This window comes from Plecotus auritus (genome assembly GCF_963455305.1).
Source record: "Plecotus auritus genome assembly, chromosome: 13".
Classification (NCBI taxonomy): domain Eukaryota; kingdom Metazoa; phylum Chordata; class Mammalia; order Chiroptera; family Vespertilionidae; genus Plecotus; species Plecotus auritus.
In genome coordinates, this window is record NC_137779.1 from 7,411,982 (window position 1) to 7,431,922 (window position 19,941).

At 39.8% G+C, this 19,941-nt stretch overlaps 1 protein-coding gene across 2 annotated transcripts in view; it reads left to right on the forward strand.

The window, feature by feature from the left end:
* The window catches only part of TAOK3 (TAO kinase 3), a 158,161-nt gene that overhangs the window by 48,939 nt on the left and 89,281 nt on the right, over positions 1-19,941 (forward strand). For both annotated transcript variants that reach the window (XM_080649750.1, XM_080649751.1), the window contains exon 2: positions 18,970-19,072. The gene's annotated coding sequence lies outside the window, so the exon portion shown is untranslated. The remainder of the gene's footprint in view (positions 1-18,969; positions 19,073-19,941) is intronic.

Below are 19,941 nucleotides of genomic sequence, written 5' to 3' on the forward strand. Positions count from 1 at the left end.
GTGTATTTAATGTGGCGAGATTACTTAGAAAATTAACTTGCTATGAGTTCATCCTTATTTAAACTGAGTTTTGTTCACTATGCTTAATCCTCGTCTCTTTGGTACTCAACTCCCAACTATACACAAACACACAGTCTCTCAGAATTATCTCTTCTATCGCTTGATATTCAGCTCCCATTTACTTTCTGAAGTTACCACTCAGACAGATGCAAATTCAGTATTATTCCTGCCAAAGTGCTGAGCAGAAGAGAGACTTTCTTTTACATCTTCCAACTTTAGAGCCTTTGGTCCTGTTCTTTCAATCTTTACTAAATAGTAAATGAGATTGTTGTTGTTCAGATGAACACGAGGCATTTGCATTACTGAGCTTGCTGTTTCTAGTTCTAAAGAGATTCTTTACAATTTCCTTATCAGCTGAGGAATCACCTTGATTTCCTTTGATGATGTTTCCCAGCTGATATTCTAGAACTAGCACAGAAGCAATTCATACCTTCCTGAAAGGGCTCTTGCCCAGAAATCCTGCTTGACTTGTACACGTTGGGCTTAAATGCAGAGTTAAGGGGATGGGTGGAAAAGAAAGCAAAAAATACCCACTGCCCTCAAATTGAGCTCTATCAAAACAGCTTGATTTCTTCAACAGAGACTTGTAGGAATACATTTATATTGTAGCTGGGGGTTTTCCTAGTTGTCAGCCACGAAGAATAAACACTTAAATTTTTAAAAAAACTTTTGGTAATTTAAACTGAGCACAAATAGACCTCTATTGATAATAGTTCACAAAATTGTGAGAAGTCGTAATTACCTTAGACCAGTGGTCGGCAAACTGCGGCTCACCAGCTGCGGTTTGCCGCTCTGTTGACTAATGAGTTTGCTGACCACTGTCTTAGACCTATAAAAAGCACCTCAAAACACATTTGAACCTCTTTTTGATTTGTGATTATTTAAAAAATGGGTATCATATTCTTATCTCAAGATAGTTGTAAAAAGCAAAAGGTTTTGAGGGTTTTGTATTATACTAAGTTTACTTATACGAAGGGAGGAATAACAGTGCTGAATCAAGTTATTTTCAAAGATTTTAATGTTTTATTTATTTGAAGGATCCTATTTTAAGTCTATCTTAACTTTTTTTGTTTAATTATCCTTTGAATTTAATCTTAGGTAATCTTTAAATGTGCCGCACCAGCACAGCCAAGAGTTTGGCGAGCCTGAGGGAGGGCCGGCAAAGGATGAAGAAAAGACAAAGAGAATAAGCTGGGTCTAGGTCAGGGTTGGGCAAACTTTTTGACTCGAGGGCCACAATGGGTTCTTAAACTGGACCGGAGGGCCGGAACAAAAGCATGGATGGAGTGTTTGTGTGAACTAATATAAATTCAAAGTAAAGGAGTGGAGGGGAGAGCAAGAGAACCCTCTGCTCTTTCGGCTCTGCGGGCCGGATAGAACAGCCGAATGGGCCGGATCCGGCCCGCGGGCCGTAGTTTGCCCACGGCTGGTCTAGGTGGATCTTCTGTGCGTGACTGAGACCACAGAACAGATCCAGACTGCAAGCTGATGCTTTATTTTATAATCAGAGGTAAACAAGGTAATTTACAATGTTCTTGTAAGTTTCACTTGTTTTGGCAGCACTTTCTGCACCTCCCACAGCCCATTAGCTACCCAGGAAAGATCTAGGGAGCAGTCACAAGATCAAGCTTAATTATGCTAAGAGGGCTGTGCCCTCTAAGCTGGGACTTGTTTGTGGCTTTGCCAGCAGGTCAGTCCAAGGCTTAACCCTATAACCACTCCCTACATCTCAACCTTCTTTTAATTTTAAGCTACTAATAATGGAAGTAAAACTTAAACAAAGTTCTGACTATTAAAATATTAACAAAACAATGCCAATGCAAAACCCAATAACAAAACAATGCCAATGTAAAACCCAGACATGGTTATTAATAAAACAATGCCAATGCAACACTACAATAATAGATCAAACTACAGTAACATTTTTCTGCTAAATGAAAGTTTCTTTTGCTGATTTACTCATGAGTCCTCGGACTTGGCTGCGCAAGAGTTTGCAGAAGACTGGCAGCTAACCAATGCTAGCATGACCAGAAACATGATTGAGGGAGTAGCTTCCACTTCTTGCTTTTCTGCCATCTGCTAGGCCTCAGTTGTTAACTTCTTCAGCTGACCCCATGTTGGCACCTCGGTCTTTTGTATAGCCTTCGTCATCTTCCTTTTCCGCTTTGTTGTCATGGGGCAACTCTCATTCTTTTGAACGATGGGACAAGGAGCTTCTCTGGGTCCATTGTGGTGACGTACGTAATGCTCTGGCACCCAAATTGGCTGCGCTGCTCCTTCTGGAAAAGATACAAACACAACCTCTTCCCCACATCATTACTGGATCTGGTCCAAACCATTGTCCAGTTTGTGCATCCTTCCATCGGGCTAACCCCACGGAGGCTATTGTACAGGAGGCCCGATGTCTTTTGTCTGCTGTATGACCCTCTGCATCGCAATTCAAAAAATTTGAAGTATAAAGAACATGACTGAGTTTGTTTTGAGGTGACACATAACATCCGTCTCCCCCTTTCTGTTTTAGTAATTGCATCTTAAGAGTACGATTTGCTCTTTCCACTATTGCTTGATCTTGAGGGTTGTAAGGGATACCAGTTTTATGACAAATTTGATATTGCTGACAAAAATGTTGAAAAGCAGAACTAGTGTATGTAGGTCCATTGTCTGTCTTTAGCTCTAAGGGAGGACCTAGTACTGCAAAGGCAGCTAGGCAATGATTAATTACATGCTTGGCACTCTCTCCCTTTTGGGGAGTCGCAAAGATAAAGCGGGAGCAGGTATCTACATTAACATGTACCCATCTATGCTTACCAAATTGCGGTATGTGGGTGACATCCATTTGCCAAATTTGATTAGGTTTAAGACCCCTAGGATTAACCCTCAACGATTGTACAGGGCAATGAATTACACACTGAGAGCACTGCTTAACAATTTGACGAGCTTGCTCCCTAGAAATATGGAATAGTTTGCGTCCATTCAACAACTCCAGGAGCTTGCCAAATGACCCCAGTGGGTGTATGTGTCGTAGGGAAAATTAAAACCTGTAAGGGAAGGAGTAATCAATTCTAGTAAGTTGTGCTGAACTTAAGGCATCCTCAACTTTATGTAAGGCTGTCTTGGCTTCCTTTGTCAAGCAGCATGGGGATGATGGAGATGAATCTCCCCTTAGTATATGAAATAAAGGGCTTAAGTCAGCAGTGGTTAATTTTAAATCAGGTCGAACCCAGTTAATATCTCCTAATAATTTTTGGAAGTCATTTAATGTAAGTAAAGTGTCAGTTCGAATTTGAATTTTCTGAGGTTTTATTGTTTTTCCCTCAATAATGCTGTCAAGATAATAAAAAGGAAATGTCCTTTGAACTTTTTCGGGTGCTATGCATAATCCAGCACAATGCAGGGAATCCTGCAAATCTATATAGATATTATTTAGATGCGTTTCATTTTTATGAGCTAAGAGAATGTCATCCATATAATGAATAATATAAGCCTTGGGATACTTTTCCTTATAGGATGTATGGCTGCAGCCACAAAATCCTGACTACTAATAATGGAAGTAAAGGATGGACTATTGGCCATGCCCTGAGGCAATACTTTAGCATATCTTCACCCCCATCATCCCAAACCCACAGGCGCTGTTCCCTTGCTTTCTCTAATCCTTGCTCATATTTGGGAGAAAGCACATTGTCCTAAGGGCTCTCTCCCACAGGAGCTGTAGCCCCAGGGACTGGAGGAGGCAGCAGAGGCGCCAGATGGTGGGATGGTGGAGTCGGAAGCCTCTGGCAACCTTCCCCCATCTGTCTTGATTCCCCTGCCACATTCCTCCACTCCCCTTCTGGAGTGGGCTCTAGGCAGTCCCGAATCAGGGACCACAGACTGAAAGTAGAGGCAGGCATTTCCTCTGGACCTTCAGTATATAATGATCGCGAAGTTGTTTTCCTGCCTTCTCCCATGCCTCTGTATTTACCTTTTCTTCCTCAGAAAACCATGGGCAGGTTTTACTCACAAAATCCAAAAAATCGAAAAGCTGTTCATACCTCACAGAACAGCCCCTTGCTTGGAGCATAGCCTTAACCATGGATACACATACATTCTTTCCCTGCAATCCTGAATTTCCCATGTTTTACACCTAGCTAGTACTACACCCCTACCTTACTTACTGCGTGTGCACACCTTGGGGCCTCCTTTCACCTGACAGTTGCAGTTTCCTCACACTCAGGTCCGCATTGAGCGCCACTTGGGCCGCGCCAGCACAGCCAAGGGTTCGGCGAGCCTGAGGGAGGGCCGGCAAAGGATGAAGAAAAGACAGACAAAGAGAATAAGCTGGGTCTAGGTGGATCTTCTGTGCGTGACTGAGACCACAGAACAGATCCAGACTGCAAGCTGATGCTTTATTTTATAATCAGAGGTAAACAAGGTAATTTACAATGTTCTTGTAAGTTTCACTTGTTTTGGCAGCACTTTCTGCACCTCCCACAGCCCATTAGCTACCCAGGAAAGATCTAGGGAGCAGTCACAAGATCAAGCTTAATTATGCTAAGAGGGCTGTGCCCTCTAAGCTGGGACTTGTTTGTGGCTTTGCCAGCAGGTCATTCAGAGGCTTAACCCTATAACCGCTCCCTACACTTGAACTACTTGATCTTTCAAAAAACTAGGACCGGAATAACGTATGTATTTAAAAATTATACTACAGGTTAATGACCTACTCAGAAATGGCAAAATTTTAAAAGAGGAAACAAAATATTTTTGACTAGTAAAATTGCCTAAATTTTGTTACCAAAATTAGTGCTCCTTTTCTAACTTAAATACTTCTATGTCTACTGATTAAAATGAAATTATGTGGAGCATTGGAAAGTAGAGAATGGAGTTTTTAAATTATGATTTTTTCTTTTTTACTTAAGAGTAAATAGTTGATTCTGATTAAAGGTGCTGCTTTGAAAAAAGTCTAGTTTTATAAACACGAACTTGAATTTATTAAGGGTGCGAAGATAAATTCATAGAAATAAATACCTTTATAAAAAGTCCCCATCTCCTTTGCAGCTTTCAGTTGCCTAGCCTGCTCTTCTCCTTTCCTATGAATGTAAATATAAATTTTAAAATCATAAAAATTCAGTGACAGAAGAGCCTTGTTTACAACTTTGTGCCTTGTGATTCACAGTGTAGTCCATGGGCCATTAACAATGGCCTGGGAGCTTAGAAATACAGAATCTCTGACCCCAACCTACTGACACTCTAAATCTGCATTTCAGCAAGATAACCAGGTGACTGAAGCACATCAAAGTTTGAGCATCACCAATGTAGTACTTAACAATTTTTTTTTTTTTTTTTTTTTTTTTTTTTAATATATTTTATTGATATTTTACAGAGAGGAAGGGAGAGGGATAGAGAGCTAGAAACATCGATCAGCTGCCTCCTGCACACGCCCCACTGGGGATGTGCCCGCAACCAAGGCACATGCCCTTGACCGGAATCGAACCCGGGACCCTTCAGTCCTCAGGCCGACGCTCTATCCACTGAGCCAAACCGGCTTCGGCAACAATTTTTTTTAATATATTTTATTGATATTTCACAGAGAGGAAGGGAGAGGGATAGAGAGCTAGAAACATCAATGAGAGAGAAACATCGATCAGCTGCCTCCTGCACACCTCCCACTGGGGATGTGCCTGCAACCAAGGTACATGCCCTTGACCGGAATCGAACCCGGGACCTTTCAGTCCACAGGCCGACGCTCTATCCACTGAGCCAAACCGGTTTCGGCAGTACTTAACAATTTGATAACACTCAAGAAAAGTTGCTAAACTTTCCTTTTATTTTTAGTAACCTCTGTAGCATCCGAAGTAGTATTCATTGGGTCATTTCAGACTAATATGTCTTCACCAATTACTAGTAATAATTTACTGTTCAAAAGAAACTATGGGAATTTGAGAGACTTTGTAAGGAAGGATTAAAATATGGAGTGACTCCCTGTTTCTGAGAAATAGTTTGCATTAAAATAAAAAGCACCTTATATTTGGTCATATAACCTGACTTTACCAACTGTGTTATCTATATCCCTGAATATTATTACATTTTTGTTATACTTTAAACAGTGTGCTTTGTCTGAATAGATACTAGTTCTTTTGGGTTCTTAATAGGATTTTGCAGATCACCTTTTACCATGCAATTGATTCCAGTATAAAAAACATAATTTGGGTATCTCCTTTTATTCTTTTAACAAATATTTGTTGAGATAATAATAGCAGTGAATAGGAAAGACTGGGAGAGAAACAACAAAAATGCAGACAAACATGTAAATGAAATAATTTCAGGTAATTTTCAGTTCTGTGATGTAAAGTAAACAGAGTGATGATGGTCATTGAGAGGGAGAAATAGTACTTTAATAAGGATGGTCTGGGAGGGCCTCTTTAGGTGGTAACATCTGCACAGAGATCTCAAAGTCAGGGGCCCTGTGAAGCTCTGAGGAATGAAAAGAAAGCCAGTGTGACTAAAGTGTGGCAAAAAGGAGCAGAGAATGACATGGAATGCAGTCAGGAAATTAGGAAGGGCCAGATCACTTAAAGTTTAGCATCATGGCATTTGATTGACAGTTGTCATAGTGTGACATCTCTTTATTTAGCTAATGGTATGAAATCCATCGGTGGTAGATCAAGGAGGTGGGAGAAAGTAAAGGGGAGAGGGAAATCTTTGGGATTGGATAAAAAGCACACTGGAGAGATACATACTTCTTTTACATTGATGGGTGCGAGGGAGTTAACATTTAACATTGCAGTAAATAGAGATGGGATGCAGGCAACAAGACAGCAGTGGGTTTTGGTGCACCTGCTCTCTCCTTAGGATGGTGATGCCTCTAAGGCATCTGGAAATGAAGATTACTCTGGCATTTCAAAGGTATGCTATCCTAGATGCACAAGAACAATGGGCAGGCTCTATTAAGGTAAAGATTAACCGTTTACTAAGGAAGCTATAGGCCTGGGGTTTGGCCACCCACCATGACCTACCAGTTGGGAATTTATCAAGTGTGGTTGCTTTGGTCACTGAACCTGTCACACCTGCCAAATACCAGTAGCCCTCTGAGCTTGCTTGTCAGGTCTGCTATGTAGCCTCTTTTTCAATCACAATTAATACTTTGGCATTTTAAAACACTTTAAAATACATATAGAACAATTAACTGTTGTATACCTTTACTGTGAAGACAATAAAAATGTCACCCATCTTACAGGAAAATAAATTGAGGTATAGAGGTTAAATGGATAGCCTAAGATGTTATTTGTCAGTCAAAATTAAATGGCTATTTAATAAGAGAGGTGACTGTTGGTCTTCCCATCTCATTTCTTTTTTCCAAGCATACAGAAAAGTTGTAAGATTCAGATAAGATATACCTTTTACTTAGATTCACCAAGTTTTAAGCTCTGGCCATTTTTGCTTTTATCACTTTCTCTTTTTCATTCCCTGAAGTATCTAAAACACACACACACACACACACACATACACACACACACAGTGCACACACACACACGCATATGTGATTTGGTCATTTTCCAGAATATATTTCATACCAGGGCATTCTAGGGGATCTGTCTCAATTGGAACATGAAGATAATGTATTAGCTTCTGCCTATGCTAATCATCTTATGCCCATTCCTCCCACTTTTTAAACTTGAAAGTGACTAAATATCTCCACCTGGATAATCTTTCCCTACCCTTTTCCTCCTGACCATTTTCATTCTCAGTTGATGGCAGTTCCATTTTTTCCAGTTTTCTTTGACTAAAAGCCTTGAAACCATTCTAAATGACTCTTTTTCTTTAATGTCCTCAATATAAACAAATCACTATCAGCAAATCCAGTGTCTGTTATACAACAACATGGATGAATCTCAAAATCACAATACAGTGACAAAAGTCAGATATGAAAGAATATATACAGTATATCCTGTATAATTACACTTCTATGAAACTAAAAAATGCCAACTAATTTATAGTGACAGAGAGCAGGTCAGTGTTTGCTTGGGGGACTAGAGTTGGAGGGAAGAGACTTAAGTAACAGAGTAAAAGGAAAATTTTGAAGGATGGAAATGTTCCCTTGATTGCGGTGATGGTCTCACAAGCATATACACCTGACAAAACTCATCAGATTGTACATTACATATGAGTACAGTTTATTATTTAAATTCTGCAATTATAATCTGTTCTCACCACCTTCACTGCTATTTCTTTGGTTTAAGCCACCATAATCTCACCATTATAATCACCTGGGTTATTATAATAGCCTTCTGACTCCCTGCTTTTACATTGTCCTTCAATTTAGTCTCAGAGTAACAGAGTTATCCCTTAAATATAAGTTAGATTGTGATGCTTCTCTCCTCAAAACCCTGCAGTGGCTCACTCTCAGAGTAAAAACCAGAATCCTTACAGCACTCTCTAAGGTCCTGTGTGATCTGCTCCCCTCCCCTTTTCTGCTCTGGTCTTGTCTCCCACTGCTCACCCTTTGCTCACTCTGCCCCAGCCACATACCCTGGGGCCTTTGTGCTAGCTATGCCCTCTGCCTAGAAAACACTCCCCCTAGGTATTGGCACCTCCTGCATCTCCTTCCGAATTGGAGAAAGTTCAAAAATCACCTCAATGAGGAGGTCTATCCTGATCACCCAGTTTAAAATTGCAGCTTGACTCCCTGGCATTTCTGATCCCCATCCTGCTCTGTTTTTCTGTTTCCAAAGTGCTCATCATTCTTTTACTATAATGATTTACTTTACCATGTTTATTGTTAATTGTCTCTTTCTCTCTGCCAAAATCGTAGCACCTCAGGGTAGGCAGGTTTGTTTAGTTTCTTGAAGTGACTAAGGCTTTTTGTTTTCCTCGGTGCTTAGACTGGCACATAGTAGGCACTAAATAAATATTTGTGAAATGAATTAGGAATGAAGTTGAAGTCCATATATTTAAAAATCACACTCAGGAGCTGCTTAGAAGCAGTAGAGAAGGATCACTCTGTATGGAGGAAAAGATCAGGAACACTTTCTAGTTGAGGAACCAAATATATTCACAGTAAACTGTTATTATAATACTAGAGGCCCAGTGCATGAATTCATGCACGGATGGGGTCCGGCTGGTCCACCCCAATTGGGGCCAGTCAGGCCAGGCTGGCGGGAGGGGCCTCGGGTGGTTGGCCGGCCGGCCCCAACCCCTGGTCAAACTCCTGGTCGAACACCCGGTCGAGGGGACAATTTGCATATTAGCCTTGTATTATATAGGATTAGCTAGAACAGATATAGAATCATATACTTCTGAAAAAGGCAGTTCCTATAAAGAGAATTGCTAAAACAGTGCAAGGCAATTTTCAACGGGAGTAAATTACTCTAACATGTATTCTGTCAACATATGTGGATGCTTGCCCTATCTGTCAGTGGCAAAGCAAAATTAAAAGTGACTAAGAATGTTGAGTTATCCTTTCAACATTAGAAACTAGGCAAGAGTTCCAAGTTTTAGCCCCAGCTGGTTTGGCTCAGTGAATAGAGCATGAGCCTGCAGACTGAAGGGTCCCAGGTTCGATTCCAGTTAAGGGCATATGCCCGGGTTGTGGGCTTGGTCCCCAGTTGGGGGCTTGCAGGAGACAGCCGATCAATGATTCTCTCTCATTATTGATGTTTCTATTTCTCTCTCCCTCTCCCTTCCCCTCAGAAATAAATAAAAATATCTTTAAAAATATATATATTTATCTGTAAACAGAAATCATACTGTTTCGTAGTGTTAAGAATTAAATGAGATAATACACAGTGCCTGGCACCTAGTGAGCATTGAACAAATGTTAGCATGGTAATTATGGTGTTGATTACGTTAAACTAGGTTCTAATGAAAATAACCTCGTCTATCTTTAGTGCCTGCAATAGTCTAAAATAAATGCTTCCTGATTTTCTCTTTTCTGTTATATTTGTTCCAAGACTAGTTCACTTCTCAAAGGCAATTGAATGAATGCATACAAACCAATATAAGTGATATTTAGCCTTGCTGACTGAAGGCAGGCTTAAGTAGTGGATTCTAAACTACTTAATGCAAGGATACCATGTATTATGACTGTCCACATAGAAGAAATATTGTAGAGCAGGATTACATTTTCATTTAATGTGTAATATAGATTTTATTTCAATTTTTAAAAACTAATAATGTAGACTCAGACTCCAAAGGGGTTTCTAGATGTTTAAATGGGATGATATCAAATGCCACTTCTTTAAGACACTCATTGAAAGTTATAGGTTCTTAAACAAGTAAATTGGGAGTGCTCATAATTCTGAAATTATTGACATTTGGGTACCATATTATTCAATAAAATAATACATTTGTAAAATAAAGGTCAAAACCACTTTAAGTAAAGCAACCTGTAGAAATAGTAATTTTTTAAAAAACACAGTGATAGTTTCTTGCTTAACAAAATTATTTACCATAATGTTCCTTAAGTTATAAATACCTTAATACATTTTATATATGAATTAGTATAATTGAACAGCATTTTTTGGACACATGTAATGTGTAGCTAGTATGTTCAGCACTAGTGATATAAATATGATCCCTGCCTTTTATCAGCATATGGTCCTACCTAAGACAACCTAAATCTTGTTTGTACTGTGTATATAAGAAATGTTTACATCTCAATGAGTGACACTAATTAAAAGATGCATGTTTCTAACTTGGGGAAAAAAATGTTTACAGCATCTATCTATGGGACAAAAAAGGAAAATAACCCACCCAGCTTAAGAGAGAGTCAAGAAAGTTTCCCTGAAGTGGTATTATGTAAGCAGATTCTTGAACAAATTCTAGTGAGCTGGGAAGAAGAAAGGGGTTGCCAACAGGTACTTCTTCACCTCCCAAGGAAGTACTTTGAGATAGCTGAGGTGCCCACTGTGAGGCCTCAGAATTCCTAAGGACAGGGTTCAAGAGCAGACAAGGAGCAGATCACATTTGCCATCCATCGACAAGGAGTTTGGATGTTTTATCCTGTACCTGGTGGGATTAAAGGGTTTTAAGCTGTAGAATGGCATGGGCAGATTTTTTTTTTCAGTTTGATAATGCAAGCAGTAGTAGAGGATGGATTTCATTCATAAACAGCTCTAAAAAGTTTTTAAAATCAGGTAGCACTATAGAGAGCTGTTAGGGTTCATTCAGCTTCTAAATTTAAAGTAAATTACTCAAGAATGAAGAAATTGCTTTAAATACCTGAACAAGAAAGTACTTGTAATCACTTATATCTTGCAGAACTTAAACATTTGAGATTCATATTCAGAGGCAGTGTTGTTGAAAGATCAAATAAATGTAAAGAGTCTTTGGAAACAGATTTTAGGTCAAGATTTTATCCTTAATCAAGTATGTGTACTCTAGTTACTGTATGTGTGCTTTTAAGTTATTGGGTGGAGACAATTATAAATTTTTTCTTCTATTTCAAAGAATACCATTTTTACCCACTTCTTTGAATTATCAAGATATATTTTTGAAAGGAGAATAATTATCAAAGTATCAGTTTTTCTAGCTATCTAAAAAAGAATACCTTTTGGCTACTAATTTAGTAATCATTTGAAAATTGTCCAAATTTTTGTTCAAAAATTTAAGGAGGCTGCATCTTAGTCTCCTCAGTCTGTTATATCAAAATATTTCAGACTAAGTGGTTTAAACACAGAAATGTATTTTCTCACCTTTCTGGAGGCTGGGAAATCCAAGACCAAGGTGCCAACCGATTAGGTTTCTGGTGAGCTCCTTCCTCCTGGCTTGCAGGGTGACTGCCTTCTGGAGTTGTGCTCCAAGGCCTTTCCTCCTTGCATGTGTGAGGTGACGGGGAGAGAGAGATCTTTTCTCTATCTTTTCTTTTAAAGCCACTAATCCTAATGAATTAGGGCCCAACCCTTAATGACCTCATGTAACCTTAATTACCTCCCCTATCTCCAAATAGAATCACATTGGGGGTTAGAGTTTCAAAATCTGAATTCAGTTCATAGTGAAGGCCAAGCAGACCTTTTTCTAAAAAAGTAAGTATATACAACTTAATTTTGAAGTTTTGGGGTTCCTAAATCTGACTGTGCTTAAGAAAAAATGTTATTTTCAGAGTAACAAAGTGGAGACAGGATAGAGTGAGTGGTCCCAAACAAACAACAAAAGAACTTGCTAATAGCTGTGACATTTTAGAAAAATTGCATGTCAGGTAATCCTTCATTAGCTGTAAGAAGGTTTATTTCAAAGCTCTTATTTCTGCCTGTTCTATTATCTCCAGAGCCTGGCACTGTAATCCTATAGCAGGGAGTCAAACGTTGTAAATACAGAGCTCTCACAGTGCCTTCACATATTTGGTGATCAGTGGGAGGTAAAATTTGCAGAAGCTAAAGGTGCTAATATCTTGGGGTTTTCTTTTATTTGACTTTGGACAATTAAGTGAAATTGATTGCTGGGAATTTTACATACCTTGAACTCAGGGCATTTTTGTGTGTGTGAATCTGAATAAAAGATTTTAAAATCAAGCAACATGCCAGGATCATAGACTTTTAGGGTTGAAATGGAACTAAGAAACAGTCTTGAGTAGCCCCAAGACCAGGAAAAAAAGTCAGCTGGTTCATTTTATTACTGATGCACGTTTTTTAAACTGTTTTTATTGATTTTCAGAGAGGAAGGAAGAGGGAGAGAGACATAGAAACATCAATGATGAAGGAGAATTATTGATCAGCTTTGTCCTGCAGGTCCCCCACTGGGGATCAAGGCTGAAACCCAGGCATGTGCCCTAACCTGGAATTGAACCGTGATCCCCTGGTTCATGGGTGGATGCTCATCCGCTGAGTCACTCCAGCAGGGCTGCACATATTTTTTTTAAAATACATATTTCCATAGACAGAAAGACAAGGGATTTTTTTTTGTTTAATAATTGACATGAAGCAAAAGGCAGTCATATAAAAATCTAAATTTTATTTCAGATAGTAGTATTTGACTGTTCATCTCAATTTGTTAAACTTAGGGAAGTCATTTTAACCTTTTGATTATATATAAAATGGAGTGAATGCTTAATTATAGAAATATAATATTACATTTTACACTTACCTACCATCACTAATAATTCAACTCTGGAATATTTTCCAAAGATTTTCTTCTTAGCTTTCTCTTCTCACTGCATTCTTGGCCTGAGTTACCATGGTTCCTTCTTGAGTTTCTTATCTACTTTAAACAAATAATTCTAGATCTGAATTTCTAGCTATGTTATTTTCCCTGAATTCCAGTTCATAGTAAAGGCCAAGCAGACCTTTACCTGGCTTTCATTTCGTTCTACTTGCTATACATCTCTACCTGGAAGCACTTAAAAGTCTATTTGGCTAGAAAACATTCACCATGTTTTTTCCATTAAACTTATTCCTGTGAGTGAATTTCCTATTTTTGTTCATAAAGTAATTGTCTTCACTGTTGCTTGTTCTTAGAGCCTCAGAGCTAACTTTGATTCCCATGTCTTTTCCAGGCTTACAGCCACTTGCTGACTATGTCACATTATTACTGTTACTAGGGGCCCAGTGCACAAATTCGTGCACCTTGAAAGGAACTGTGGGCTGCGAGTTTGCTGTGGGCACAGGGGCAGGTCTTGGCCCATCCTCTGCGCCCCCACCCGGCCCCCTCCCGCTGCGGCCCCGGTTCCCTTTCTGCCAGCAGCCCTGCTCCCGCCGCTGCTGCTCCCATGTGCTGACGGCACTGGCCGCACTTGCACCTGCTGATGGCGTGGAGCGATTGGGGCCAGCACCAGCAGCAGGTGCGAGTGGGGCCCGTGCCATCAGCAGATGCAAGCGGTGGCTGCTGCCCCAATCGCCCCTCAGGAGCAGGGGTAGGTGGAGAAGCCCTCAGGGGCGATTGGGACCAGCTCCGGCGTCGACTGTGGGTGCAAGCAGAGCCAGCACTAGCAGTGGGTGCAAGTGGCGGCTCCAGCGCCAGCTGTGGGTGTGAGCAGGGCCGGCACCGGCAGCAGGTGCGAGTGCCGGGCAGGACCACGGCACGCAGGAGCAAAGAATTTTCAGTAACTGCCAGAGACTCACCCCGATGATGGCGACTGGCACCCCGCCTTGAGCTGGCGCCCCTGCTCACCTGCTCCACCATCCCGCTGTGGTCAACGCCCGCCATGTCCCCTGCTCTGCCACCTATTGCTGACACCCTCCATGTTCTGTGCGTGCCCTCTGGTGGTCAGCACACGTCATAGTGACCAGTGGTTGTTCTGCCGTTTGGTCTATTTGCATATTAGGGTTTTATATATATGGATTCTTGCATCCAGATTCTGAAGCCATGGTATGGTATCTGCCTTCTGCCTTCAATTTTATTGCCAACATTCTGGAATAAGACTGTCATCCTTATTGGGTAGCCCTAATCTGACCTCCCTGCTTACGTCGCCTTCTATTCCAATTCAGTCTTTTAAAAATACGTTAACTTTTTTCATTATACAGTGATAAATGGCCCTGGCCGGTTTGGCTCAGTGGATAGTGCATCAGCCTGCAGACTGAGGGGTCCAGGGTTCGATTCCGGTCAAGGCTATGTACCTTGGTTGCGGGCACATCCCCAGTAGGGGGTGTGCAGGAGGCAGCTGATCGATGTTTCTCTCTCATCGATGTTTCTAGCTCTCTATCCCTGCCCCTTCCTCTCTGTAAAAAATCAATAAAATATATTTTAAAAAAATAAAATAAAGTGATAAATGGCCAGAGGAGAAAATTCAGAAAATAAAAAGAAAACAAAATGCCTATATTCTCAATATCCAAAAATAATCATTATTAATGTGAGTTGACCCAGGAGTAGTCTAAAGGTTACAATTATTATGATAATCAGTAACCCCCAACCTCTTCTGCATTATTTGCTAAGTAGAAATTAGTTGATCATTAAGGTACCTTTCCAGTTCTCAAATGGAGTGATAGATGGTCACAATAGGCATATGTAATTAGTGGCATAAAATCAACTATCATCTGTTTTCATTTTCAAAGAGAAAGTACCCATAAACAGCGTTTCTTATCTCAGATATCACTTAAATATTAGTGGTAAACAGTAACAACAACTAACCCAAACAGTTCTGTTTCTTTCTATAGAGACAGTTCTCTTCACGTCTGTATGGGAGGTTGTATTATAGATAGAGGAGGGAAGTTCCTAGACTAGTCTTGACTTTGAAAAAGTCATATCACCTATTTTTACTTCATTTTTCACTCATGTAAAATGAAGATTTTACCTGGCTGCACCTACCTTCTGGGAGCAAGATAATGAATGAAATCATGGGAATTTACACAGGCTAATTTACTGTGAAGGTTAAGTTTGAGAGTCCCTCATTTACACCAGCCCATTCTGAGGCCCTATACCTGTTTTGTTTTGTTTTTAAATATGTGTTTATTGGTTTAGAGAGAGAGAGAGAGAGAGAGACATCAATGTGAAAGTGAAACATCGATCGGTTTCCTCCCACAAGTGCCCAAATTGGAGATCAAACCTGCAACCTGGTAATGTGTCCTGACTGGGAATCGAATGGCGACCTTTTGGTGTACAGGACACTGCTCCAATCAATTGAGTCACCCGGTTAGCCCTATACCTATTTTTGTGTGGGAATTTGGTAAAAAAAAAAAAAAAAAATTCTTAAAGAGGTCCCCAAATTTGCTTACTCTTTCGTCCGCATAAGAACTGAATCCACCACTATATATTCAAGTGTTATGAGTCCCTTCAGAGAAATGATGACATGGAAGTCCAATCTTACATTAAGTCAAACTTTTCTTGATCACTCCCTAAATTATGGGCAAAAATAGGAAAACTGTTTGCTGTTCTGAAGTCTGATTTAGGCAACAAAGTTTTCAGAACAGTTTTCTGGGGTGAGCAATCAGGAGACCTGGATTTTAATGTGGGGTAACACTACTACATAGCTGTGATTTGATACTTAACTTTTCTGCTATTTAATTTAATAAAAAAGAGTTGAAATGTCTAATCTTTAAAATTCTTTCACAGATGAAATAGTATGATTCTTATTCCCTAATGCCAAAATATTGTGGATTTTTCAAACTAGTTCGCTCCAGATTTATTATTGAAGTGTGATTACAACATTTTAAGACAACTAAGATCTTCTGTGAATCCTTTTTCTTGAAAGATGCTGGGCAAAGGGAAATTATTTAAAATATTTACATTTCTACTCCCTATCTCAAGTGGTCCTTCTTATATGAAGTCATAATGACTGTGAAAAATAATTTACTTGATTATTATTGTTGGAGGATTTCCTTTTCTTAGAATAAAGAACGAAGAAGATTATTTCAGTTGCACATCTCTGATGAAATCTTCTACTATAAGCTAGCTGGATTGTTCAGTTGGCCTAAGGGCCTAAGACCTGAAATACTACATTTTTGGCAGAGTTCTAAGTTCTCACTATAAATACAATACCTGAGTTTCTAGGTGGTCAAGGAAGAGGGGAAAAAATAATTTCATGCATATTATTTCATCTTCAGTTAATTCTTAAAATGCTGTCCTCTTGGAAGGAAAAATGTTCTTTTTCATATTTTGAGGGAAGGATAAATTGAAAGATAATTTTTAGTATAAAATTGGGATGGAAAAAAGGGAAGAATATTTCAGCAGATTTTTATAGAGTATCTGTTATATAAAGGTGCCATGGGCCAAGTAGTTCAACTCCTAGGTATTTAACCAAGAGAAAATGTATGTTCACACAAAAACTTGTACACAAATGATTATAATAGCATCGTTATATAAGTCCATTTATATGGAATATCCAGAACAGTGACATCTATAGAGACAGGCAGTAGATTAGTGGTTGCTTAGGGATGAGACAGGAGGGTGATAGTTAAAGAGTAAGGGACTTCTTTTTGTGGTAGTGAAAATGTTCTAAAATTGACTATGGTGATGGTTGCACATATCTGTGAATATACTAAAATCTATTCATTGAATTGTATATCTTAAATGGGTGAATTGTATGGCATATGGATTATACTAATAAAAGAGTAATATGCTAATTAGACCAGGAGACCTTTCGGAGACCTTCCGGACAAAGTCAAGGGTTTGGCCGGCCAGCAAACCGCCCCCTAAACAGCCCTCAGCCCCTCGCCCAGGTCGGCCATGTCCCCCCAGCGGGGACCCTCACCCTGATGGGGGCATGGCCAGCCTACAAACGGCCATCAGCCCCTCACCCAGGCCAGCGGGGACCCTCACCCAATGGGGGTGTGGCCAGCCTGCAAATGGCCATCAGCCCCTCGCCCAGGCCAGCCACACTCCCTAAGGGGATTCCCACCCTGATCCGGGACCCCCTCCAGGACAGACCAGCCAGCCCCCACACATGCATCAGATCTCTATCTGTACTAATAATCTATACTAATAAAAGGGTAATATGCTAATTAGACTGGGAGACCTTCCTGGATGTCCTTCCGGACAAAGCCCTGGTGGCAGGGCTGAGGCAGAGGCGGTTAGGGGGTGATCAGGCCAGGAGGGGAGGGCAGTTGGGGGTGAGCAAGGGGACAGTTAGGGGCAAGCAGGGTAGTTGGGGGCGAGCAGGCTGCCGGGAGGGGTAGTTGGGGGCGAGCAGGCCAGCAGCCAGAGTGGTTAGGGGCAATCAGGCAGGCAGGCAGGTGAGCGTTTAGGAGCCAGCGGTCCCGGATTGCGAGAGGGGTCCCAGATTGGAGAGGATGCAGGCCAGGCTGAGGGACACCAACCCCTGTGCACGAATTTCATGCACTAGGCCACTAGTATCTCAATAAAAAGCTATTTTTTTAAACATTCCATGGGGATATGATGATTAATCAAAACATAGGTTTAGACATGTATCCTGCTCTGAAGAAGCACTTACCCAGTTAGAGTGCTAATATATGTGTATTTAAAACTGAAGCAAAGGGAGAAAATGGTAAGTGTTATAGAAGAGGTGACACTTAGCTGGGCTGTGAAGATGGTTGGGATTTGGATATTCTAGGCAGAGGCAACAGCATCAGTAAAAACAAAGGTATGAAGATGTAACTGTACAGTAATTCATTTCATCCTGATTAGAGAGTTTAAAATTAGGTTAAAGTAATGGTTTGAGGCCAGCTTTGAATGTTAGTTCGGTAAAGTAGGCCATAGGGAGACCCTGAAGGATTTTGAGCAGAGATGTGATGTTATCTGAACTGTGCTTCAGGAAGGTGATTATGGTAATAGTGTTTTTAAGATGAATTCCGGGAAAGATAGACAAGAGGCTGAAAGAGCAGAAGCAGAGGAAAGAGATAATGAATACTAACAGAAATGGAAAGTGAAGAACACATAAAAAGAAATATGTGAAGTAGAATGGTGAATTAATTGGGGCAAGGGAAAAGGAAGAGTCAAAGTTAATGTGAGGTGTATGTGAGCATTTAATGGAGGAACCAAATAGATATTAATGGAGTTTGTCCTGGGTAGGATTATGAATTTTTTTTTTCATAGTATATATTTCCCAGATTATCTCCATTGGGCATGGGCTTTTTTAATAGATAATAAAGAATAATCATTACTCCCAAAATGCAGGAGATTGGTTGTAGGAGAGCCTAGAAAAGGGAAGATAGATGAGTCAATGTAAATCATCATGCCTCCTGGAAAGGCAATTCAGAATATGAGCCTTACTGACAGACATGAGTAGCACCACCGTGCGCTGTCAGACTACTCCTGTCTCCTGGTAGCCTCTTTCGAGTCTCCCTGGGCTCAAACAAACCAGTGGAAGCCTCCCTATAGATTCTGAAATCTGGTGACACATTTGTTTTCCTGGTATTGCTTGCGAAGGAACAGCCTGTGTCTCTGTTGTGAAAATTTTACCTTTTACATTTGTCATCCAAAACAGCTAAAGATAAAATTTTAACTTTGTAATATTACATTTGTAAATATTTTAAATGACCATGTTATTGATTATTACTTCTTCAATTTTGACACTTAATTATGTATTTTCTTCTTCTCTTTCCATAGGTGCACCATAAATACAAAAGACTGAAGTTACATAAGGGGAAGAAAAGGTTGATGCTAAAATGAATTTGAGCAATACAGTGTATTTTGTGCCATACACAAAAAGGTATTGCCCATATAGATCCATAACTTAGCTTTCTCCTATAAAATGGGAATAAGTGGTACATTCTGTTTTTTTTTCTTTTTTTTAATATATTTTTATGGATTTCAGAGAGGAAAGGAGAAGAAGAGAGAAATAGAAACATCAATGATAGATAATCATTGACCGGCTGCCTCCTGCAGGCCCCCTGCTGGGGATTGAGCCTGCAACCCAGGCTTGTGCCCTGACTGGGAACCTAACTATGACATCATGGTTCATAGGTCAACACTCAACCACTAAGCCATGCCATTTGGGCTTTTCTGTTTTTTCTATAATTAATTTTTAGTATATTTCTAAGAAAAATATATTAAAAGGGAAAATATTAATAAAATTGGGATAAATGTTCTTTTATATAAAGTTTTTTAATTTCAAGTTATTTCCTTATAAATTTTTATTATTCTCAGTTACAGCTTATAATAGAGAATTATTTGGTTAAAAGAAATGAGCTCAAGTTGATTTCTATTATCAAATTATTTTCTGGAAATAAAAATTTTGTTGTAGTAATACACATAAGCAAAAAAAGGAAATTTAAAAATTACCTGAAATCCCAACACGTACTTCAGATAAAACATAAGCCTTCAAAGAAATCTAAACTTACAGGTTAAAGGAGCCATATTTCCCATCTTCACTGTGGCATCTCTTCTATGCTCTACTATACCCTGCCTTTTACTAAAATAAAACAAACAGTAAAGAAATGGCCTCATGTAAATTCCCATTAGTATATTACTGGGTCAAACACTGTACCCATTCTATTCTTTCAGTTATGTATCCTTATGCCCATAACCCCCCGCCCAAAATGTATATTTTCTATTACTTTGCTAATTTGGTGGGTGAAA